Source organism: Galeopterus variegatus, unplaced genomic scaffold (genome assembly GCF_000696425.1).
Source record: "Galeopterus variegatus unplaced genomic scaffold, G_variegatus-3.0.2 Scaffold83, whole genome shotgun sequence".
NCBI lineage: Eukaryota > Metazoa > Chordata > Mammalia > Dermoptera > Cynocephalidae > Galeopterus > Galeopterus variegatus.
The window spans coordinates 757,642-771,942 of NW_007726194.1; the positions used below are offsets into that span (position 1 = coordinate 757,642).

Here is a 14,301-nt window from a genome sequence, read left to right on the forward strand (position 1 = left end):
CTGATTTTAGCTAGAGTTTACACACACACACACACGCACACTCGCGTGCTACACTTTTTTAGCCTGCTTTAATGTGACCAAAGGAGGACACAGACCAAGAGGACACCGCCCACATGTTACACAGCCATAATGAGTAACTCTTTGTAGTCAGCCCAGTTTCTGATCAGCTTGAGGGCCCCCGTCTCCAATGCAGGGAAGATGGTTAGAGCTGTCTTTTGGGGAAGCACTTGGAGGCCAGTGGCATTAGGTGGCAGATGTAATAGAGCAGAGGAAGTGCTCTGAGACCCCTGTTTGTGCTGGCCAGTGTTGAAGGAAGGGGAAGCAGCTTTCTAAGCTGTCTGAGGGAACTTGCACAGGACTTCCAGGAACCTGCATACAACCTATCTCCTTCTCTGACCTGCCTTGAAGAAAGAAGGCTTGGAATGCTTTTCTGCTGGTCTGCTGAGGGACAGGGGCACTAGGAAGTGAGGGTTAGTAATACCAATATGAATGCTAGTACTGGTAATAAAGACAACTGACATGATTGGTGCTTCCTGGGTGCTAAGCACTGGGCTAAACACTTTATTTGAAATATTCAGTCACTATTACAGCTGTTTGTGAGTGGGTACTATTTTATTTTAAATTTTGATGAAATATATGTAACGTAAAATTTACCATATTAACCGTTTTTAAGTGTATAGTTCAGTAGTGTTAAGTGCATTCATATTGTTGTGTAATCAGTCTCCAGAACTCTTTTCACCTTGAGAAACTGAAATTCTGTATCCATAACCAACAACTCCCCATTCTCTCCTCATGCTGTTCTTTTTGTCTTCTAAGTGGAATCACGCAGTATTTGTCTTTTTGTGACTGGCTTATTTCACTTAGCATAATGTCCTCAAGGTTCATTCTTGTTGTAGCATGTGTCAGAATTTCTTCTTTTTAAAGCTAAATGATTTTCCACGGTATGGATAGACCACCTTTTGTTTATCCATTTAGGTACTATTTTTTTTTACCTCCATTTTATAGAGGAAGAACAACCTAAGGTTTCGAGGAGTTAAGTAAGTTGCCCAAAGTCACACAGTCAGTGGTGGAGGCTGGGATTTGAACCCGAGCAATTTGACATCAGAGTGCATGTGAGCAGGAGTAAGCAGAGAGTGGATTCTGGTTGGTAAGAGTGTGACAAACCAGAGTGATTCTTAACTGGATAGTGACACCTTCTCACATACTGCTGTGACATTTCAATAAAGTAGGTGTTCGAGAGGGCAGCACACAGGTATTTTTCTTTGTTTTGTATTGGCCTCTCAGGAAGCTCAGGGCCAAATTTGAAGCCCACCTCTAGGAAATGGTGTGAGACATATGGCTCTTATTTTTCATAACCGTTTTTGCTTTCCTTTACCTTATTTTCCCCTCTCCCTCCCTCATTTTCTCACTTAAAAAAAATCATGAACAATAGCATCTTTTATCAGGTACTTCAGACTCTTTCTGAAATATATAAATAAACGGTGTGGTATGTGGTATTTTGGGTACTCTTTGGTCTGTGGAGTAGTGGGCAGAGGCCGGCGGTGTGATTTTCTGACCAGCCTCTGCTTCTAACTCGGTATTTCGTTGGGGCAGTGCTGCTCCTTCTGAGCCTCCTTTTATTCACCTGTTAGACGAGGCTGCTATTGATGAGAGCATTTAGTCTGTGCTACACTGTGCAGTAAGAACTCTGTGTGTTTTATCTAATTCTCGCAGCACTCTCACAAGGCAGGTGCTGCTCTCCCCGTTTTATCTATGAGAAAAGTAAGGCCCAGGGAACTGAGAAAACTTGCCCAATCTCCTCCCGCTCTGAGTGCAACAATAGTGATCCATGTCTGATTGACTCCAAAGCCAGGACATTAGCCACAGTGCCAGACTGCTTTCCTTTAGGTTATCTGTCAGATTTCTTCATCTGTGGCATGTGTTCATCCAATTTTATTAATTTTTTATCGAGTTCCCACAGAACATGCCTTGCACTCTTCTGGGCACTATCCCAGCACTCGGTTTAGAGCAAATAAGAAGACACATGAAACAAGGATCCCTTGAATCTTATACTCTAGTGAGGGTGTAAGATGAGAAATGAACACATAAATAAGAACACATAAATAACAGGACTCACAAAGGGCACTGTGACTGTGAGTGAGTAGAGGAAGGGCTCTGGGAGGCAATGTTTAAGCTGAGATCTGAATGACAAGAATCCAGCCATGTCAAAGTCAGGGGAAGAACACTGTGGCAAAGGTCATGAAGTGGAAATGCCAGTGCAAAGGTCATGAAGTGGAAATGCCTTTGTGTTTGTGGCACAGGTGGTGGGCTGCAGGGGGTGAAGCACGGGAGGAAAGCGCACAGGGGCTGGTAGGTGTTAGTGAGCTAGAGACCTAGCTTCTTTACACCTGAGTCCAGGTGTGATGGGAACTGTCTGAGTTATGTCTTATAAACATCATTCTGACTCCCATGGGGGAGGAAATGGATTGCAAGGCAGGGGCAAGAGGAGATCCAAGGTTAGGAGAAGAATTCTGCCATAGTGCTGGTGAGAGGTGGTGGTAGCTTTGACTAGGGTCGTAGAAGTGGGGCGGGAGGGAGAGAAGCAGATATATTCAGTACATGCTTGGAGATGATTGTCTATAGGATATCAAGTGTGATTTCCTTCAGAGAAATGTCAAGCTAAATGATCAGGAATTTGGGAGACCAAGAGGGAAGTCAAAATATATGCAGCAGGGGTTGCACAGATGAGCAATTACAGAATTCCAGGACAAAGGAGTGTCCCCCTGCCACCCCCCCGACCCCCCTGCCAGTTGCTAAGCTTGAGCTTCTGGCCAAGGAACAGAGGGCAGTGGCTTCCTGCCTCTGATTTCCAGGCTGAGAGTTGTTGAAATGCCCCAAAATAAGTCCCGCAGAATGTGCAGCTTCCTTTGCTCTCCCTGGGTATTTTTTATAAAGCATTCTTTCCCACCAAGAACACGGAGCATTCAGAGTGCTGTTGACTTTATGGGCTGTATTTAACATACTGTTTTTCCTTGATGTGTTGTCTGTTCCTTCAGAGATTTCTGCTTCCTGTCACCTCCCTGGTGAGAAGCCTCCAACACCCATGTAAGATGGTTCTGGAAGGCTCAGTGGGAGCCTATAAGAGCTGCGGCTGCCAAGTCCCACCTTGGTTTGAGGACTGTGGCCCAAGGGCACCTCCCAGCACGCTTCTTTCATTTACATTTGAATTCACACCTGCTGGCCCTTGCTGGCTCTCTGTAATTCATTTTAAAGGGCTGGACTTGCCTGCAAATACTCCATTTTTCAGTGGAGAAACCAGTTTCTGAGAAGTTAGGTGAGTTAGTCAGTGCTCCATAGCAAGGTAGTGGCTGAGTTAGGCTGAGAATCCAAGATTTCTGACCAAGCCCTGTGCTCTAGCCACCAGCCCCAAGTGCCTTGGCATGTGACCTCCTGCCCCTGGGTATCCCATGGTAATCTTATATACAATCTGCCTAAGCCAGGAGATGCTCAGAGATTATGAACCAAGTCATCTAAAACTCCTTCCTGAGGTTTCTTCACACACTCTTTTTCAAAGAGTTTGCAGTCTATGGTTACCAGGTTAAAAAAAAAATCAATTTAGCATCATCTCTTAGAAATAGTGTTTTGTTTTTGCTCATTCGAGTTTCTTTTAAAATTTCTTTCATATTGCCCATTCATTTAGTCAGCAAACATTTATTGAGTTCTTACTGTATGCCAGGCATTGTGCTAGGTGCTGGGGATTGATTCAAAGATAATTTGGAGGCGTATAAAAGGGGAGCGGATAATTACAGCACAGTGAGATAAGTGCTATAATAGAGGGATATATAAAGAGCTAGAAATAGCACTATGAATAACATCTCTGAACAAATTGCCTTCTTTTTCCTTTTGGATTATTCCCTTATGTATATTGCCCAAAGTGGGATTACTGGGTCATTTAAAAGATGAAAACAATTTGGCACAAAGAGATGTAATGACTTGCTTGGGGAATACAGCTCAATTTTCAAAAGGAGAAAAAAAATTGTTGACAACTCCATATTTAGACCGTTTCATCAGGAGGATTGGGCAGTTTTTATGCTACCCCTGACAACATGGTGGCTTCCAGGGGAGCATCTCTTCGAAACATGACAGACAGCCTGTATGGAGAAATGCATGTCCTCATATTTAATCTTGCAAGTTAATTGTTTTCACAAGAACCTAGTATATAAGTATTATTGTTTCCATTTTTACAAATGAGGACACTGTGCCTTAGTTAAAAGGAAGTGACTTGCTCAAGATTCCATAGTTAACGAGTGAAGAATCGAAGAGTCGAGTGCCATTCCTGTGATCCCACAACTCCCATCCTGATCTCTGTGCTGTGTTCACTCACTGGGGGTATTTATGCTCTCGCCAGGGCCTGGAATTTATGTAATGAGTCGTAGAGACTCTTCTCAAGAGGGTCAGAATCTACAAAATAGGTGTAGACTTTCTCACTCCCAAAGTCATGGCCAGGGAACAATTCCCTGTATACATTGACCTGAAACGACCTGAGGGCCCATCATTCCTGAGCCTAGCTCTGGTCCTGAAAGGCTATTTGCATGGCCCTAGCCTTGGAGCACAGAATCCCTTGTAAAGCTGAAACTGTGCCACAAATATGCTTCACAACATTTGTTATTTTCCTAGTATTTAATGGCATTAAGCAAAAACTCTTGCCCCTGGTGTCCAAGGCCTATCATAACCAGACACCAACACGTGCCGACAGTGGACTTTTTTGATGCTCCTGATCATTCACCCTTAAATCAGCCACACTCCATGCCAGTCCCCACACATACCCTGCATTTTCTCAGCTTCATGCTTTAGCTCCTGCTCTTCTTTTAGCCTCAGATGACCTCTCCCTTCTTCAGGGACCTCTCTTAGTCCACCTGTGAACTTCTGCATAGACGCCACTTTCTGAAGGAAGTATTCCCTCATCACCATCCATCTGCTCCCCACTGTCCACTCCCCCACACTGAAAAGGATCTCTGTTTTCTGTTCTGCTATGAGACAATAGAGTATAAATGTATAAGCATGGGATCTGGATTTGAATCCTGGCTGGGATACTTCCTAGCTGTCCGTTAACCTGCTTGAGCCTGAGTTTCCCCATTTGTCAAATGGTATAAATGATCACCCCCTGTCATAATGTGTTATAGGGATCTGCACTGGTATCTGTTCTGCTTCTGTGACATGTGCCTTCTCCCTTTTTGTCTTTTGTCTCCTCCTAAATGGGAAGCTTCTTTGAGGGCAAGGAGGGTATCACAAATTCTTGAGGACTTGGACATATGGAAACTGCTATAAAGTCTCCTTTAAGGAAAAGGAAGCTTCCATACAACCTAATTGTTGACATCAGTGTAGGCTCATTACTAGTTGATGACACCAGTCACATGGTGCTGGGCCTGTCTGGGAGCTCTGTGATGTGGAGCTTTGGGTGGAATCAGAAGATGGGCTGGAGACAGGCTGTAGACTTTTTCTGTCTCTCAAAGCAGGAGCCGGAGGCCTATCCAGCTCGTCCCGAGTTGGGTGGTGCTAGCAGTTCCCTGAAGGCAGAGAGGTAGTCCTGCTTGGAACATGAGACTTGATTTCTTTCTTGGTTCTTCCATGGGTCTCTTCTGTGAGTTAGAGTTCCAGTCTTAGAGGAAAGAGTCAGCAGAGATGTGGGTTACAGGCAACTCTGAGAGCCATCTTTTCTGACTTCTCTGTGGATGGGGCCACAGAAAAGTAGTCCCTTTGGAGGAAGCTGTCCTTAAGACACTCCCACCCTTACTATACTTGGAAGCAGACTACAGAAGGGGATTCATTTCTTAAAGGGATAGCCCTGCCATTTAATTTTCTCTTGCATCATTTCTCAAAATGTGACACCTATGAGTTTCAAGGTCCAAGTACGTTACCCTGGGACACAATGTCCTCCATGTTCTTCTGGAGGCAGCACGGCCTTCTGGCCTCACGTGTCACTGCACCACTCCATGTCCTCTGTGGCTGGCCTCACCAGATTACTCACTTTCCCTGAGAACACCCTGAACTCATCCTCCTCAAGACCTCTGCACATTGTGTTCCCTGCACCTATTTTCCTCCTCCTCATACATGGAAATCCTCTTGGGCATCCAGGCTTAGTTTAGAAGTCATGTCATCTGCAGAGAACTTCCAGACCCTCGAAAGGACATTGCATGTGGTTGTTTGCATGTGCTTTTGCACGTGTTTCATGCCATCTTGTGTGTTCCAGTGTGTCCGCAGTGAGGCTGTGAGCTCACGGCATGTCGGACTCTGCACCTTCCCCTACTAGTCGGACACACTGCCTTATCGAGGACAGGAGGTGATAGCAAACTTCTCTTTTGTACACTTCTGAAGGCAGGACATGTGACATCGGGTCAGCTAACAGTAGCGCCAGAGTTTAGCCATTCTCGGGTTACCCATAATTTGTTTGATCATGAGCCCAGCCATTTGAATTCTGTTTCTGAATTGGCCTGATGTCAGCTCATTGCTGGCCTTTCTCAGGCCTGTTTCTCACATACCAGTAGATGTCTGCTTAGTGCCAGTTCTCTGAGCTTTCTATTTCATTTAAGAATAATAGCAAGGTGGAACACAGGAAGGATTTACCTGCTTCTAATATGAACGTATGCTTTTTTTAGTTCGAAAATGTAGGCATTGTTTTTATCCCAAAGCTCCTTGAAATGTGAAAACAACAGGATTTGTTTTTAAGGTGTGTTTCTGCCCTTAGCGGAATAACTGTACATATTATAATTGTTACTCCAAATTAATAAAACCTGTGTCAAAGAGCTTGATTTTTGAAGATTCGGATCAAATCCTGGCTTTACCACTTACTAGTCCCAAAATGTTGGGCAGGTGCCTAACCTCCTTGATCCTCAGTTTCCTCAGTGTACAATTGGGAAATCTTTCTCATAGGTTGAAGGAGAGTTTAAATAAGATATTGGACATGAAATTGGGATTTTTTAGTGTGTGTTTATAAAATCTGAATTTAGAGGCCATTTTAAAATAGCTGTTCCAGAAAGTTGCTTTTGAAAGAAAATATTTAGATGTGTAAGTTTTCAGGCATGTGTTTTATTTTATTTTTTGAATGATAAAATAAATGAATTTACAGTGAGGGGACATACAGCATCTAACAAACTTAGGGAACAGACATGGCTAATAAGACTCCGTTTACTTAGTCCAAATAAATTAGAACCACAGAACCATAGGCTTTGAGAAATTATAGACACCTCGGAAGGGGCTGAACGTGAATTACTGCATATTGTATGCAGGCTCTGTGCTGTACATGTTGGATATGGAATCCTAGGGAATGATTATGTAACACCCTGTTGGGTAGGTGGTGTCAGCCCCATTTTGCAGATAGGGAAGGTTGAGCTTAGGGAGAAGTTAAAGTCATTGACAGAAGTCCAGTATCAAAGCCTTGAACTTCAAACTGTACTCATGATGGCTTCTAGAAATCATTTCCATTTACAGATGTGACAAGACCCACTTTTACTTTGTGGATTCTTTATCCTCTCCCTCCAGCGACAGCCACTAACTCAGGGCCCGATAAAGCAGTGGAAATTTGTGGCTCTGATGTTCTGTAACTTGTTTAATGAATCTAGATGTGTCTTGAGTTTTCCTGCCAAGAATCTGCCCATGAAATGTATCATTTTGAGCTCCTTTGACAGTATTCATTCATCAGCCTTTACTTCTTTTCTTCTCTTTTGGAGAGAGGTTTGCCATTGCTCATCTCCGCTCTGAGGTCAGCAGTAAATAGATTGGAAGAGGGCTTCATATTTTCTTTTAAAAAAATACAGGTGGAAAATCGAATTCATTGACTATGTTACACCACCTTTTTCTGTCCTTTATGGGCAACCAAGTAGAAGAAGTGGCAGGCGGCTGGGAATGGGTGATCTAGGTTCTCTCTAATCTGTCACTGGCCAGGGAGAGGACTTCAGGCCAATCTATTATTTCCCTTTTAGGGCCTCAGTGTCTTCATCTGTAAAGAATGAGGGGACTACTAGTGATTCCTAAGATTTTAAAATTCTGCTTGTTTTGTGGTGTCAAAACCATCAATTTCTGCTGAGCTGTGTAATCCTGCAGCTGTTTCTCTGATACTTTTCAATCTTTAGATTTAATCTATTCAACAATGTATAATTTTTTAAAGGGAAGCTTTTATAGGCACTACTGAAATATAAGGGTGGGTGGGGGGATAAATGGATGTTAAAAAATAGAAAACAACCAATTAAATAGTATATAGTATGTAATTCTCCTTGGAAACTTACCACGAAATTGAGGAGCACTTTAACAACTGGTAATTTAAATTGCATTTGAACTCTGCTAATGGTTTGTTTGCATGGGAACTTCAATCATTTCAAAGCGGTTCTTTAGTAAAGCTGCTTGTTCTCTTTATGAAGAAGAAGAAAAAAAGTCTTGAAAGAGAAGTTGACTATGGAAAACGGAGACCACTTTTATTGGTACATGGAGGGAAGCTGGAGGAGTCTAGGAGTGAGACTCCCCCAGGGCCAAGGGTGCAGAGCTTTTCCTATCAGTGAAGTTTAGAAATCTGGGAAGTCAGATGCCCTTTGCTACTGTTCTAGAAACTGTTCTGATTTATATCTCTCTCTGCAAGGAGAAGCTTTGGTTTCATGGGGCTTGAGAGTGGGTAGCTGTCTTTTTGTTTTCTGTATGATCACACTGTCTACAGGTCCAACATTGGCCTCTGAACAATCTGTCCTCAGCAAGTTTGAACTTATGCCTCTCTCTCATTTTAGTGGATATGGCTTTGAGAATTCCGAAGTCCTTCAAGACTCCTAGTACTGTGGAAACTCATTGCTTTGTTGGGCTCAATTTGATTATACTCCATTTTCTCTGCTCAATTTCTTTCTGTTGTTGGAATATACCAAGAAAGATTTGAAGCAGGTGTTCAAAGGCATGGGTGTGTAGGACCTGGTTTTGTTCCAAAGCTGATTGTGTGACTGATGGCAAGTCCTCTGCCCAGTGAGTCTTGGTATCCTCTGTCAAAGTGGATGGTAACTGGATCCAGTGGAGCGAGCTCTGGATTGCCTGCCACTAATGGTGGGCTCCTAGAATGGTCTCCTCCCTATCCTGGCCCCCAGTTTCTCATCCTATCCATTGGGCCATTTTTAAGGTCCCTCCAAGCTTTGAGTTTGAATGGGCATTTGAACACTGAATGACTTAATACAAGGGTACTTCAAAAGTTCATTGAAAGATTTGTTTTATCCTTTAATTCTATTCTTCCACAAACTTTTTCAAGTACCCTCATATACATGAAACAATTGTATGATGGGTTATATATATTTAAAATAACAACAGTGAAAATGGGTGTGGTAGTGTTTCTGGTGTGTGGATTTCTCCTATATACTCGGAGGACAAGTTTATAACAGCCCACTGTCCAGGAATACTTGTCTGTTGAAATATATATTGTATAATCTTCAGCCAAATAGTAATAGTTCTTAATGAAATAAAACTTGTAATGAGGACTTACGAGGAAGTGTCAAGATTGCTCAGCTCTCTGTTGCTCACTGGCTCATGTTTTTCAGGCAAGGGAACTAGAGTTCAGAAGGGTCACTAGGTCCCATGGCTGGAAATCTGTCCCCAAACTCATATTTCTTTTCTCTTTTTATTTGGTGTAGTTCAGATTTATCTGTTAATTTTTTTCTTTCCTAAAACATATCTAACCAATTGATCTTTTTTGCCTCTATTATTAAGATGATGCTGTTTTCCTGGGAGAGCTGAGATACGAACACTGAGGTACTAGCATTCTTTTTCCCATCATTCTGAGATAATTTAGTGAAATAAAAGTACCAGGAACTGACTGGGGGTTTAGGAGGTATAGAGGTAGGCTACTGAAGTTGTGGGTTTCAAGCTTGGCATCATTCCCAGTATTGCCTGGATCAGAGACTTCATAAACCTGGGAAGTTCTGAAGCTGGTAAAACCGTAGAAGTTCATAAGCATAACTTCCTCCCATTTCCACAGGTGGGAACCTTGAGGCTCAGAGGCAGGACAGAAGGCGGAATCCAGTCACCTGATTCCCAGTATACTGCTTTTTTTCACTGTTCTACTGGGCAGTCATCAGCGGGAAGATATTTTTCTTCAATTGGTGAGTCCTACTCCAAAAAGAAGACTTTTCCTTTTTAAAATCAATGTGAATGTTTTAATGAGTATTAAAAAATAGTGGTTTCCATTTAAAGCATGAACACCAGTAACTAGGATGGATGAAGAACTAGAGAAGAACCGAACCTTCTTGTTTTCTTGAGTTGATTTTTTTGGCAATGAGCAAGATATAATAATATAAAATGACAGGGCTCAGCTCTTAGAAGGTGGCATGCAGAGAAACTGGAAGAAAATTTGGAGTAGCAGTGATTTTGGATTGCCAATAACTGTGTTGTTTCCTTCTTTCTCCTTTGGCATGGAGAGGAGTGTTCTTGAAATTGAAAGACCAAGATGAAAATGACAGTGAACAATGTTATGGACACTTGTCAGGAAAGAAAACAGTATTATTGAGTGTCTCTTGTTTACCCTGTGCAAGGTGCTTCTTCTTTTGCAATCTTACTTTATTTTCACAACAACCCTCTGAGGTAGGAGAGGCTAAATTTACTTAGGCAAAGGGTGTGAGTCTTTGTTCTAAGAGTCTGCTAGAGCTCCTTTGGGACCTGAATGTGAATCCTGTTGCATGCTTTGACAGGAAAATGGTGACCAGGTAAGGTGGGCCTTCCCTTGTGTTTTGGGGCACTTCTGTATTTAGTGCGTAGAATAGAACGTCATGTTCTAAAAAAATGGGGATGGTGAAAAGAATCAATGGTGTGCGGGACCCTGGGCCATGGTGAGATCTGAGGCAGATCCTGGGGAACTCTGGGTAAAGCTTCTGCTTAGGATTCTAGATTTACCATCTCTGTGCTGAGGGCCAATCCATATGTGCTCCAGGCATTGGCTTTATCCTGAGTAAATAATATGCCTTGCCATGATTGTGGTATAGTTTTTCAAAACAGAGCAGATGCTGCTATGATTGTTAAAACCTAACTTCATTTGAAAGCGTGACTGAGTTTATGGTTGTGTTTCATTGCTATGACTCTTCTTAGTCAATGTATCTTAGTACAGCTGACTTCTGTGCAACTATTGATCTGCATCTCACAAAGAGCTGGAAGCCACTGCTTTGACTCAAATATTTTAGTTTGTTAAGATTTCAAGCATGATCTTGAGTATTTTTCCTCTCGTATACAGTTTAAGCATCAAATGGGAATTTTTTCCTGCTTTACCTCTTGAGATTTTTCAGTGTTTAAAATTCAGTTGTGACGAATATGAAGCCCTGCACTTAAATTACAAAAAAGAAATCAAATGTGTGATGACAGAATGGGAGAGATTGCCTTACCAGAAGCAAGCTGGAAGAGACTTGGAGGTTTTGTTGTTCGTAAGGTAATTATGAGCCAACAGAGGCTTTTGTCTTTTAAACGCTGTTGCAGCCTTAGACTGCATGAAATGGAGAACAGTGTCTGCAACAAAGTGGGTGGGTGATCCTGAAAACCTAGAATACCTGGGATGGGCACATCCCGAGGTAAGGTGGGCTTTGGGCCCAGTTTGAGCAGGACTGCAGCTCTGTTTCTCTGCCACACTCCTTGCTGTGCCCACTTTTGTGTGTTGGTTTATCCTCAGATGTTTTACCTTGCGGTCATGAGATGACTGTCCACTACAACTCATGCTATAGGCATCCTCCTTCCCATGTGGAGGAAAGAGAGCCTTGTTTGCCATATTCTCATAGGTTTGGGCTATTGCGCATTCCTGATGCAGTCACTGAGGCCAAGAGGATGACACTCTGCTAGTTGGCACGTATGAACTGGGGCTCTCCTAGAACTGAATTTGGAGACAGTCCCACCCAAACCTCATGGCAGCCACACAGTGGAGAAGAGGTGGTCCCTCAAAGGAATATCTGGGTGCTGGTAGGAGGGGGAGAGAGGACTAGAAGCCATGTGGGCAACCATGGACCTCTTGCACACCTGCATAACCCCTGTAAGAGCCACCCTAGAGTGCTGGGTTTTAGTTCTTGCCTCACCTTCTGTAAAGGACATTAACCATCTGGACTCTTCATGAGGTGCTGGGAGGACCAGAAATGATGTCCCACGAAGAATTGCAAAAGGAAGGAGAAAGCAGATGCTGGGACACACCTGATCATGGTCTTTGAGAATGTAAAACCCAGTAGGAAGAGGGACGGGATCTCTTATTCATGCGGGTGTCTCCACAGCCTTGTGGGGTCTCTGGCACATAGAAGTTGCACCATGCATTTTCATGGATAGAAAGAATGCATCTGAGGCTGTCCATTTCCCTGAGGGTGTTCTATCAGGTACTGGCTGACTCTGTTGCGGAGCTATGGGAATTCTAGCACAGATGAGGCCAAACTGCATGGTTTTAGGAGAATAAAACAAATGACTAGACAGAAAGAGGCTTTTGGAACCAGTATGGCTTAAGAAGTGTGTGGGTACATAAAATGACAGTGAATATTGTGGGATGGGCTGACAGACGGCCTGCCAAGTATTAAATGTGCACACCTAGAAAAACAACATCCTTCTGCCCTCTCATTTTCTGGATTTGAGAATTGGTAACAATAATTATTGCCCGTCCTACCTCTCATGTTTGTTTAAAGCAAGTATGTTGATAGATGCTAACCTGTTTTATAAACTATAACGTGTGCTCCATACATGATAGGTCCTTCCTCCCAACTCTCCACCCCCATCCCCCCAAGATTGGATGGGCACTACCTTGTCCTCTGTCTTGGAAAGAAGCTAGATCTGGAACCTTGCTTAATAATGATGGCTAAAGGTGAAGTAGAATTGTGTATTCTTATTATTTCACATTAGTTTTTGCCCATGGCAGTAGCAGGTGGAGGGAGATAGGTCTGGAGACCTAGGAAGATCAGTGCTTGAGAGACCCACAGAAACTACAGTCTAGCTGACTTGGCTCTTGCTTTGTTTGATTAGATACTCACACCTTCTGCTCCAGGCATGACTGGCCCAGTGGGAGTCAGGAAGGAAGTTATTTCCCTCTGTTGATAACAGTGTACAATTGTTGACTGTAGCCAAGGGCTTTCAGTTTTAATATTTCCTCTTTGGTCCTCAGAAGTATCAGGTATTAGTTTCCGCCGGAAGCAAAGCGTTGGTCACTTCCGTCAGAAGTGAATATCTTGGCTCTCTACAATTAGTCAGGTGGTTCTGGGAGTGTGTGACCATCTGCTTGTACAACATTTACTGCTTTTATGTTATTTGCTTCAAAAATCACAAGAAGACTTGCTGGATCTGAGCAGTGACCCATCCAGCCTCCTGAGACTCTGTGGCTTTTCACGTAACCCAGGGATGTCTTATAGAAGGTATGTTTGTTGTCCATGAAAGTAAAAAGTAGAGCTCTCTCTTTTTCTCTCTTTTGCCTCCTTGTTCCCAATTCCATATTCTTCTATTTCTTGGTTTCTGGTACAGTAGAGATGACCTTGGGCACGACTGTAGGAAATCAGAGGAATTTGTGGGTTCTCCCTCATTGGGTTTCTATGCAGGAGAAGGGAACTGACATGTGATGGATGGAAAGTCCTTTGCAGATTGCTGCCAGATCTCTTCCTTGGTTCATAGAGTATGTGCTTATTTTCTGCCCTGATCCCAGTGTTGTCTGGAGGTTAGTGAACCTCATGATCTTTAGGATACCATGGTATTAAGTCATTAGGCCCAGCCTCTCACCTTGAATCTTATAGAAAGACATACACATAAGGGAGAAACACACATTAGAAAGGTATTGTTTGCAACACATTTATTAATCACCAGATGTGTTTCAGGCCTCTTGTTAGGTTCTTGGGAAATGGAAGGAAGTTATAACCTCAGATTTTACAGGATGCAGATGAAGGTTTGGGAGAATGGAAAAGATTGGGAACCTTGGAGAAGGCTTCCTGGAGGGGGGATCTGATCTCAAAACTTTCCAGTGAGCCATGGAGCTTTATGGCACAAGCCCAGGCTTTTGGCAGAGTGGGCCTCTGGCCACGGTTTGGCCCATTGGGGCTGGACATGTTCTAAAGGGGGATGTAGCAGATATCACAATATGGCTGGGTAGGTAAGAAGTCTCTCTCCTTCCACGTGTCGTTCAGTCTCCAGCTCATTCCCACCAACATGCTGCTGCAGAAAGTGCTGTGTTGAGGGCCGGCCCGGTGGCGCACTGGATGGCGCACCGCTTGGGAAGCGCGGCGGCGCTCCCGCCCGAGGGTTCGGATCCCACATACGGACCGGTTCCCGCTCACTGGCTGAGCGAGGCGCGGGAGCAGCGCCGAGGGTTGC

General features: G+C 43.5%; 1 protein-coding gene across 1 annotated transcript in view; it reads left to right on the top strand.

Annotated features, from left to right (window-relative positions):
- Positions 1 to 10,038: 10,038 nt before the first annotated feature.
- LPP (LIM domain containing preferred translocation partner in lipoma) overlaps positions 10,039 to 14,301 on the top strand; it is a 573,768-nt gene continuing 569,505 nt past the window's right edge. The window contains exon 1 of the mRNA XM_008580078.1: positions 10,039 to 10,100. The gene's annotated coding sequence lies outside the window, so the exon portion shown is untranslated. The remainder of the gene's footprint in view (positions 10,101 to 14,301) is intronic.